At 44.1% G+C, this 10,477-nt stretch overlaps 1 pseudogene across 1 annotated transcript; it reads left to right on the top strand.

Moving 5' to 3' along the window:
• Positions 1 to 6,380: 6,380 nt before the first annotated feature.
• LOC308422338 (ferritin light chain 1-like) lies at positions 6,381 to 6,924 on the top strand (annotated as a pseudogene). Its single transcript has one exon. The product of its transcript is annotated as a ferritin light chain 1-like (transcript).
• The last annotated feature ends 3,553 nt before the right edge of the window (positions 6,925 to 10,477 follow it).

The following is a 10,477-nucleotide window of genomic DNA, read 5'->3' as shown; positions in this document are numbered from 1 at the left end:
ACAGGCTGCAGGAAGAGGGAGAGACACTAGCCTGACTTGAGCACCTGAGACCTCAGAGCCCAACCTCAGTGACACCATCCAACAAGGCCACACCCACTCAACAAGGCCACACCCACTCAACAAGGCCACACCCATTCCAACAAGGCTACACGTCCAAATAGTGCCAGCTCCTATGAATGAGCCTTTTCATTCAAACCACCTTGTCTCCCTTCTGACCTTCCTTTTAGCTTTTCTGTTTTTGTGTTTCGTTTCATCTCTTAAGACACGGTCTTATTCTGTAACCTAGGCTGGACTAGAACCCACTATGCAGTTCAGGATAGCCTAAACTCAGGGCAATTATGCCTTGCCCTCCTGAGTGCTGGATTTACAGAGTTGAGCCACCACACCCAACAGATTCCTTTTCTCATGGCCTCAGATCCCATTGCAGATGGTTGTGAGCTACCATGTGGTTGCTGGGAATTGAACTCAGGACCTCTGGAAGAGCAGTCAGTGCTCTTAACTGCTGAGCCATCTCTCCAGTCTACCTTCTCTTATTTTAGAAGATTCATTGCTGTGCTCAGAAGCTACACTTGGCCCCAGCTGAATGAGGAGTACTATTTTGGTTTTAAGAGCTCCTTACGGGGCTGGAGAGATGGCTCAGAGAGATGGCTGCTCTTCCAGAGGTCCTGAGTTCAAATCCCAGCACCCACATGGTAGCTCACAACCATCTGTAATGGGATCTGATGCCCTCTTCTGGTGTGTCTGAAGACAGCTACAGTGTCCTTATATAGATAATAAATAAATAAATATTTAAAAAAAGAGTTCCTTACTTTTATTTTTGCATAAGTGTGTGTATACCACGTGTATACTGGTACCCATAAAGGACAGAAGAGGGTGTCAGATCACCTAGAACTAGAGTTACAGGTTGTTGTGAAGTTGTGAGCTGTCCTACATGTGTGCTGAGAATCAAACTCAGGTCCTCCGAAAGAGCAACAATGCCCCTAACCACTGAGCCATCTCTCTAGCCGCCACCTCCAAAAAACTTTTTTTTTTTTTTTTTTTTGAGGGAAAGTTTCACTCTGTCCTGGAACTGAGAGATCTGCTTGCCTCTCCCTTCTGCATGCTGGGATCAAAGACATGCATCTCTACCCTTGGGATAAGACAACTTCTCGTATCCCGTTTTCACATCAATAGTGAGTGAACTAAGACTGAACTTCAAACACCAGACTATTTAAAACCGGAGACATCAGAATAACAAGAAACAGAAACCTAAACTCCCACTCAACAAAGGTGGGGCAGAGTCCATACTAAAAAACAGTACCAATGACCTGACTTTACATGCCCAGGTCCTGTCATAAAAATAAAACATGGAGACATTAGTATTCCCATAGTAATGTTCCCTGGGGAAATCCTTTAGATGACAAGAAAACAAATTCAAAATAATGATATAAAATATGTTTGGGGAACTTGACAAGGATTTAAATAAATGCCAAAATAGAATGAATAGAACTCAAACAGTTGAATAAAATAAAACCATTCAATATATGAAAATATAATTTAATAAAGAGGTAAAGAGTTTCTGAAGAACCTCTACCCCCAACAAAATAAAATTTTAAATGAAAAAAATTTAAGAAGTCAAAAAACTCAGTGGAGGGCCTCACCAACAGATCAAGTAGATCAAGTGGAAGAGAGAGTCTCAGAGCCTATAGACAGGGTAGAGCTGGACCACTTAGTCAAGGAAAATGAGTTTTGAAAAATGAAACATGCATGAACCTGAAATGCTATATAAAAAGATGAAACCTGTAACTAATAAGTATAAAAGAAAGAGAACAAACTCAGGTTAAAGGCACAGAAAATATTTTCAACAAAATCATATTGTCCCCAAAGTACAGAACACTAAATGTATAGAACAAAGGATATTGCAAGGTGCAAGAAAAAAAGACCAAATCACATATAAAGACAAGATTATCAGATAACGGCTGATCCCCCCCCCCCAACCCAGTGGAGTCTTTACAAGCCACAAGAGATTGGGCTGATGTTCTAGAAGTTTCTGGAAAAACTACAGGTGCCATCTCAGACTACTATACCCAGCAAAACTGTCATCCTCAAAGGAGAAAGGAAACTTTCTACAATAAAAGCAGATTAAAAAAATTTATGACCACCAGCCTTGCAGAGGATACTTAAAAGAATGTTTGAGACTGAAGAAGGATAAACATGTCCAAGAGGCAACAGCATGCACACACACACACACACACACACACACACACACACACACACACACACACACATACATACACATACACTTTAGACAAGGAAACAACCCCCACCAAGTCAAAAAAAAATGACAGGAATCAATATGTTGTGCCACAAGTATTCATGAACCCAAAAGACCACCAAGGAGTCGTTTCAGATGTACTTACATTAGGGTCTCTTTATTACAAACTTGAGTTTGGGTTTACTGCTAACCCACAGAATGGTTTGGTCAAATAGCTCCAAACACTCATTAGGACAAGGTTTTATAGGAAATGGAGGCAAGTGAGGAGGGGTCCAGCCTGGCAAGTAACTACTGAATGTCTATTGTAACCCAACAGGTGGGTGCTGTTCAGCAAGATGGTATGATACAGTTACAAATGGTCTGAAAGTACATCTGAAACAATCTGACTAATCTTTGATTAAGTGTTGCTAGGAAGTAGCTACAGTAACTCTGTCTATGGACAAGCTGTGGGGTCCTTTCTGGGTGCAGCTTGGATTCAGCTGTGGGCCAAGTTCTCAGGGCTTTTTCTTTTCTTTTAAGATGGAGGCTAGTTTCAAGATGGAGTAGGTTTTGGCCTCTCAAATACACATCTCTCCATAATAATCCTGAACATCCTGGGCCTCCAATTCTCAATCAAACAAAACAAAAACCACAGACTAGCAGACTAAATTTTAAAAAAAACAGGACCCTGGGCTAGAGAGATTGCTGTTCCAGAGGACCCTGAACATCTAGCACACAACCCAATTAAGCAATTAAAAATGGGGCACTATATAGAGAGGTCTCAAAAAAGGAAATGTAAATCACCAAAACCATTTTTAAAAAAAAAAATGTTCCATATCCTTTCCCATCAGAAAAATGCTAATTAAAACTAATTTGAGATTCCACCTTTGTTGCAGGATATTTGATCACATTGCAAAACCTGAGATTGTGAATTGTGAGAATCTGTTTCTAATTGTGGCTCAGCCTTTGTTCTAGAGCTCTTTGTTTACTGTAAACAAGTAGTTGTGGTGCAGCTCAGCCCAAGCACACACCTTCAATCCAAGGTCAATCCTAGGTCAAGAGGCAGAGCAAGTAACTGACTGACAGGGAGTGAAAAGCCTTGAGAACTTGGCCCACAGCTGAATCCAAGCTGCACCCAGAAAGGACCCCACAGCTTGTCCATAGACAGAGTTACTCTAGCTACTTCCTAGCAACACTTAATCAAAGTAAAAAGAAGAGGGGAGGGCTCTGAGTTGAAGGAATTCAGGACAGCATGCAGAGGGAGAAAGAGTATTTTCCTCCTGGAATGTTACTGGAAGTTCAGCTTAGAGCTTTCTCTGCCTGAGCTAGCAAACTTTCACCATAGGATCTGGCTCCTGAGCCTTCATTTCATAACCTTGAACATCCAGGACTTCTGTCTTTTAAAAACAAGACATCTTACTCCATCAAAGTCTTAAAAAAAAAAAAAAAAAGAAAAAAAGAATAAGCCACGCTGGGGTGTGGTAGAGCACCCTGTTGGCACCAGAACTTGAGGCAAAACAGGTAAATTTCTGAGAGCTCAAGACCAGTTTGGTCTACATGTCAAGTTCCAGGCCAGCCAGGAGAAAGGGGGAACTCCCATTCACTATTGGCGAGGATGTAAAACAGCAGAGCCACTATGAAAATCAGCCTGGGGGTTCATTAAAAAATAAACTAGAAAAGGCAAATATAGGAGGCATAAATACCACTTCTGGGCACATCTCCAAAGGACTCTATCCTACCACAGAGACCCCTGTTCATCCATGGTCACCGCTGCTCTGTGCTCAACAGCCAGGCAGTAGAAACAGCCCAGATGCCCATTAAGTGGGGAAAAGAAAATAAAAATGTGGTCCATGTACACAGTAGAATGTTATTCAGCTGTTAAAAAAAAATGAAATTATTAAGTTGGTAGTCAAGCAGATAGTGCTAGAAATAATCATTTTGAGTGATACCCACCCAGATCCAGGAAGATAAAGATATTCTCTCTCCTATATGAATGTTAATTTTTAAAATATTTATTTATTATATATAAGTACACTGTTGCTGTCTTCAGACACACCAGAAGAGGGCATCAGATCCCATTACAGATGGTTGTGAGCCACCATGTGGTTGCTGGGAATCGAACTCAGAACCTCTGGAAGAGCAGTCAATGCTCTTAACCACTGAGCCATCTCTCCAGCTAATTTTCTTTAGCTATTTTCTTTATTTCTTTACTTAAATTAGGGTACCCTTAAAAGTCAGAAAACTTGTAAAGAGCTATGAGGATTTCAAGGGAAGGAAAATAGAATGTAGGTGGTGTGAAGGGGGATAAGGATAATGGGAAATGAAGGGTTAAGTGGATGGGAGTGAGAGGGCAGATAGAGAGAGCATGGGGGGGTCACTTAACATAATAAAGCTTTATGGAAACATACATCTGTAGAAGCTTCCTAAAATGTATACATATATACAGAGTTTAAATGGAGTTAGTCTGTAGTGGAGGAAGGGGCAATACCTCTTCCATATATCACGGCATCAAATAAACCCAATTATTAAGTAGGGGTTACTGCTTATTGAGTTGTTAGTCACTATGGCCCTAGAGATTCCCCAAGTATTACAGACAACGGTCAGTATACTTGGTTGCTCTGTGACACAATTGAACCATAGAGCATGGAGAAATGAGGGTGACAGGACTGACCTAGAAGCTTCACCCCTACTCACTTCCATGGTGTTGCAAAGCGCTGTGTACCCTGTCAGTAGAGAATAGTAATCAGCTGTCTTACCCAAGTCTCAGCAGCGAGGAAGCCTGTGAGTTACAACGCTGACTAGCCTGATAAACCCACGATTGCAATAATGGCTTAAATGTTATGAAAGTAACCAACTACTTTATGATTGAAATTAGGTCCACTCCACCAAACAGGACTCCGGCCTGATGCTGTTAACTGAGCCAAGAACCTATGACTAGTTAAGCCATATGCCCTAGGGGAAAGTCTGCTAGCACTGTTCTGTTAAATGGACATAAGCTGCCATCTAAGCATTTACCTTTCCACTTGAAGAGCATCTCACAAACCTTATGTGGTCTCCAGAGATGGCGGAGTGTTTAGCTCTAAAAGGGATATCTTATCACACACCCCCACCCCCACCATCCAAGTCATCGAGAAAGAGAAGGCAGTAAGAAAAGATTGTGAGAGCCAGAGCAGCAGATACCTACAGCAAACCTGCTCTATGGGCGTGAACCCGAAGCAGCTGTGCCTATACGCACAAGGTCTACACAAGAACAAGCCAGCTGACATTCCAGCCTGAATGGAGAGGATCATGGAATCAAACCCCTACCGAGGCACCATTGACAACTGAAGGTGCATCTTCATGGAAGCAGCCCCCGAGAAGCTACCTGTGCTCCAGTAGCCTGGTCTACATAAGGAGTTCCAGGCCAGCCCTCAGAAGAAAGAAAGGAAAGGAGGAAGAAAAGGAAAAGAAGAAGGGAAAAAAAACCTTGAAGAAATAGTTTTTTTTCCTTTCCTCCACAATTTTTATCAAAATAACCCCCCTCACTGCGTGTAGATGTAGGGATTGGGGGATGGGGGGCATCCAACCCATGCACACACTGGCAGCAGTAAGTGGGCTCCATAGATTTACAAACAGAATACATGAATTTGAGAGGGGAAGTGAGACAACGTGAGAAGAACTGGAGAGAGAGCATGGGGTAGACATGATCAATGTTTGTATTACATGCATGGATAAAAGTCTCAAACAATTAAAAAGGTGTATATTCTTGAATTTAAAAAAAAAAAAAAAACCTAGGTGCAATATGGTAACCATGGAATATAACTGTCCAGGCAAAGGAAAGAAAAGTTTTGTAATATTACCATCAAATGTTCAATTCCATGACAAGACCATCTGAAGATGGGCTAATGGGAGAATACATTAGTCTGACCCTTCGGTTAAGCCATTTGGCAGTTCACTGTAAGAGCCTGAATCAAGCAGCATCTTTGAGGTCCCGTGGGTCTGTGTCTTGCTTCAACAGCGTTTGAACGGAACAGACCCGGGGGCTCCCATCTTAGCTTCCAGCTGCCCTACAAGTCTCTCCAGTCGCAGCCTCCGGGACCATCTCCTCGCCGTCTCCTAGGACCGGCCAACACCGTCTTCGCGGTCTGCCCCGTACTGCGGACCAGCTATGACTTCTCAGATCCGTCAGAATTACTCCACAGAAGTGGAAGCTGCCGTGAACCGCCCGGTCAACCTGCACCTGCGGGCCTCCTACACTACCTCTCTCTGGGCTTCCTTTTCAATCGCGATGACGTGGCTTTGGAGGGCGTAGGCCACTTCTTCCCTGAATTGGCCAAGGAGAAGCGCGAGAGCATCTCCTCAAGTTGCAGAACGAACGTGGGGGCCGTGCACTCTTCCAGGATGTGCAGAAGCCATCTCAAGATGAGTGGGGTAAAACTCTGGAGGCCATGGAAGCTGCCTTGGCCCTGGAGAAGAACCTGAACCAGGCCATCTTGGATCTGCATGCCCTGGGTTCTGCCCGAGCAGACCCGCATCTCTGTGACTTCCTGGAAAGCCACTTCCTGGATAAGGAGGCGAAGCTCATCGAGAAGATGGGCAGCCACCTGACTAACCTCCGTAGGCTGGCAGGGCCACAGCCAGCGCAGACTGGCGTGCCCCAGGGATCTCTGGGCGAGTATCTCTTTGAGCGCCTCACTCTCAAGCAGGACTAGGAGGCCTCTGTGCCTTCCAAGGGGCTCCCTTCTCTGCTGCACCAGCCGCCTCAGGACCTCCACCCGAATGAACCTCTAAAGCCACTAGGCCGCTTTGTAACTGCCCTGGAGCCTCTACCAAGAAAAAAATAAAGTTTTTGAAACAGAAAAAAAAAAAAAAAAAAAAAAAAAAAAGAGCCTGAATCAAGGGCTGGAGGGATTGCTCATCGGTTAAGAGCACTGGCTGCTCTTCCAGAGGTCCTGAATTCAGTTCCCAGCAACCACATGGTGGCTCACAACCATCTGTAATGGGATCTGATGTCCTTTTCTGGTGTCAGAAGACAGCGACAGTGTACTCATGCGTGAATATTTTTTTTAAAGATAATCATCATCATCTTTGGCCAGATGATCAGATTCCTGAGAACCTCGCCACTGAAAATCTGGTCATGCTGAACGATGACAGACTCCCTGTGACACACTGTTAACCTGTCATAACAGTAAAAGGTCGCCTAATGACAGGTTTGTCACAATAGATGCCCCACCACTAAGTAACATGGGACTGCAATCAGAAGTGTGACCAAGGTTTATGAGGTGTTCGTTGTTTTTATGACAGAGTGGACAAAAGCCAAATGCCCAGCAAAAGGAAACACTGGTGTTATGCTCAGCTGATAAAGATGTGGAGACTAGCAGTATGCTTTGTCCCGAAAGCCATCTGGGAGGTTTACATGGCCTCTCTGAGTGCCTACCACCTCAAGCATGGCCAACAGGTGACTTGTGATTCTGTAGGACCTTTTCTATTCCCTACGGGAATCAGCCTGTCTGGAGGTGGAGCCCACTGTCCCAGGCCATAGTCTTTTCAAGTCTAAGGGATGCTCTGAAGTTCTGACCTTTTCAAGTCTAAGGGATGCTCTGAAGTTCTGACCTTTTCAAGTCTAAGGGATGCTATGAAGTGCAGCCTCAGCCCCCTACCCTCCCTACCTACACATAGCAAGGGTCTAGTCTGACAAGAATTGTAGGGAGGGTGGAAATAAATTGTAAATTGGAGATTCTTTTCTCTTCTTTTTCTGGAGATGGGGTCTGACTGTGTCACCTTGGCTGACCTATGGAGAGCAGTCCTGGACCTCTCAGAGATCTGCCTCCATCAAAGGTACTTGCCCTTCAGCCCCGCTCTTTCACGAAATATTTAATATTGGGGGAGGTGTTGTTTTGAAGTCAGAATTTCTTAATCATCAAATTACTCCAAATGTGTAGAGAGAACAACACAGCAAAATATTTTCAGGGTCTATATTGGAGTGGTGGGCCCGTGGAGGAGCTATGGTGGGCCCGTGGAGGAGCTATGGCAGGCCCGTGGAGGAGCTATGGCGGGCCCGTGGAGGAGCTATGGTGGGCCCGTGGAGGAGCTATGGCGGGCCCGTGGAGGAGCTATGGTGGGCCCGTGGAGGAGCTGTGAGGAAACTTTCAGTCATACAGAGCGTCACCCCTAAGTTGTCATGGCTACCAAGTCTACCTGTTTTCTAGACCTCCTGGAATCCAATGAAAAGCCAATGTTGATGAAATAAACACAACGTTCTGCACATAGAATTTGGGATGTTTGGTCCCCAGGGCCACATCGTCCCCTGGATACTCTCGGGCTCATGCTCTTAAGCACCTTCATAAAGGACACAGTGTGTCTTTCCTACTCTGGCTTGGGTTTCACCACATGGCTTACTGTGGCCAGTTGCTTGAGGCATATGTAGAGAAAGGAGAGGCTGGAAGTAAACCAGCAAAACTGGGCTTTTTCTCATGTCCTCCTGCCCTTTGTTTTGAGAATAGCATGTTTTGAGTAACCTGTGGCCCAGGAAATGAGAAATCTATAAAAACATGGACCCAACCTTCAGCTTTAAGTTTAAAGGATATCTAACAGTTGCTTAAAGGTTAAATGTCAGCCAACCTTAAGACACATACTGAGAAATAAATGATTGCGATTTTTATGTCCTTACGTCATAAAATCATTTTATGTACAATTATTATGGCCAACTGATGTGTAAGAATAGAATCACATTGTAGTTCGGGCTGACCTCCAATTCATGATAATCCTCCTGCCTTAGATTCTCAACGAACCTCATTCCAGCACTGAATCTTCCTGACATACTAAGTTGAAATTTGCTTTCAGCAGGGGTCTGGGGTCTGTAGGTATTCGACATCTGAGAACATGTAATAAAGCTCTGTGTATAATCAGCCCACCCCATTTCATGGTGTGACATCAAGCCTCCCGTGAGGAGGATATCTACACAGTGTCCATGACATTCTAAAGAGGAAATAAAAGGAACAGAAATGCCAGGCCTAAAGTCTACGGTTGGGAGAGAGAACGGGCGTGAGTCACGTGTAAGGAGATGAAACAATGGGGGGCAGGGAGAAGACAGCCTGGTCTACAGAGCTCAAAAGAAAGCCTTTCTTTGGGGACATGAAAATGTGCTCTGCTCCTCAAGGGCCCACAGCAATAGCATGTATATAAAGAATAGAGAATTCTAAACTCAAAAATCCTGGGGTGGGGGGTAAATCAGTCAGGAACAGTCTTACAGGGAAAGTACAAGCACCTAAAATTGGTTCCCCAGTAAAAGTGGGTTACAGCAATGTGCCTATAATCCTAGCACTGCAGGGACGGAGACCAGAATTAGTCTAGCAAAATTAGTCAGCTTCAGGGACGTGGGGAGACTCTGACTCAAAAAATAAAGTGAAAAGCAATCGGGAAAGATGCTCAACACTGACCGCTGGCCTACACACACTCACATACACATACTCACACACACTCACATACACACACACATACACACACACACTCACATACACATACTCACATGTACTCAAACACAGCACATACACACACACACAAACACATACATACACATATTCATGCACACTCACATACACACACACATACTCACATGTACTCACACACAGCACATACACACACACACAAACACATACATACACATACTCACACACACTCATACACACACAAGCACACACACAAACACACATATACATACTCACATGCACTCACACACAGCACATACACACACACACATACATACACATACTCACACACATACACACGTACATACACATACTCACACACACTCACATACACACATACATACACATACTCACACACACTCACATATACACATACATACACATACTCACACACACTCACATACACACATACATACATATACTCACACACACTCACATACACACATACATACACATACTCACACACACTCACATACACACACAAGCACACACACATACATACACATACTCACACACACTCACATATACACACAAGCACACACACAAACACACATACTCACATGCACTCACACACAAAAGCACACACACACACTCACATACACACACACACAAACAAACATACACATACTCACATGCACTCACACACAAGCACACAAACACACACACATACATGTGGGTACGTGTGGGCAGCAGACGAAGCTCTGAGTCTGTGAAATCCTTGAGTAAATTGTGCTGTTGACATGGGAACAGCCATGTCAAGGACCCCAGAGCCTCAGAC

The sequence above is a fragment of the Micromys minutus genome (assembly GCF_963924665.1).
Source record: "Micromys minutus genome assembly, chromosome: 7".
NCBI classification, from domain to species: Eukaryota; Metazoa; Chordata; class Mammalia; order Rodentia; family Muridae; genus Micromys; species Micromys minutus.
This window is presented reverse-complemented; position numbering and strand designations above follow the sequence as displayed.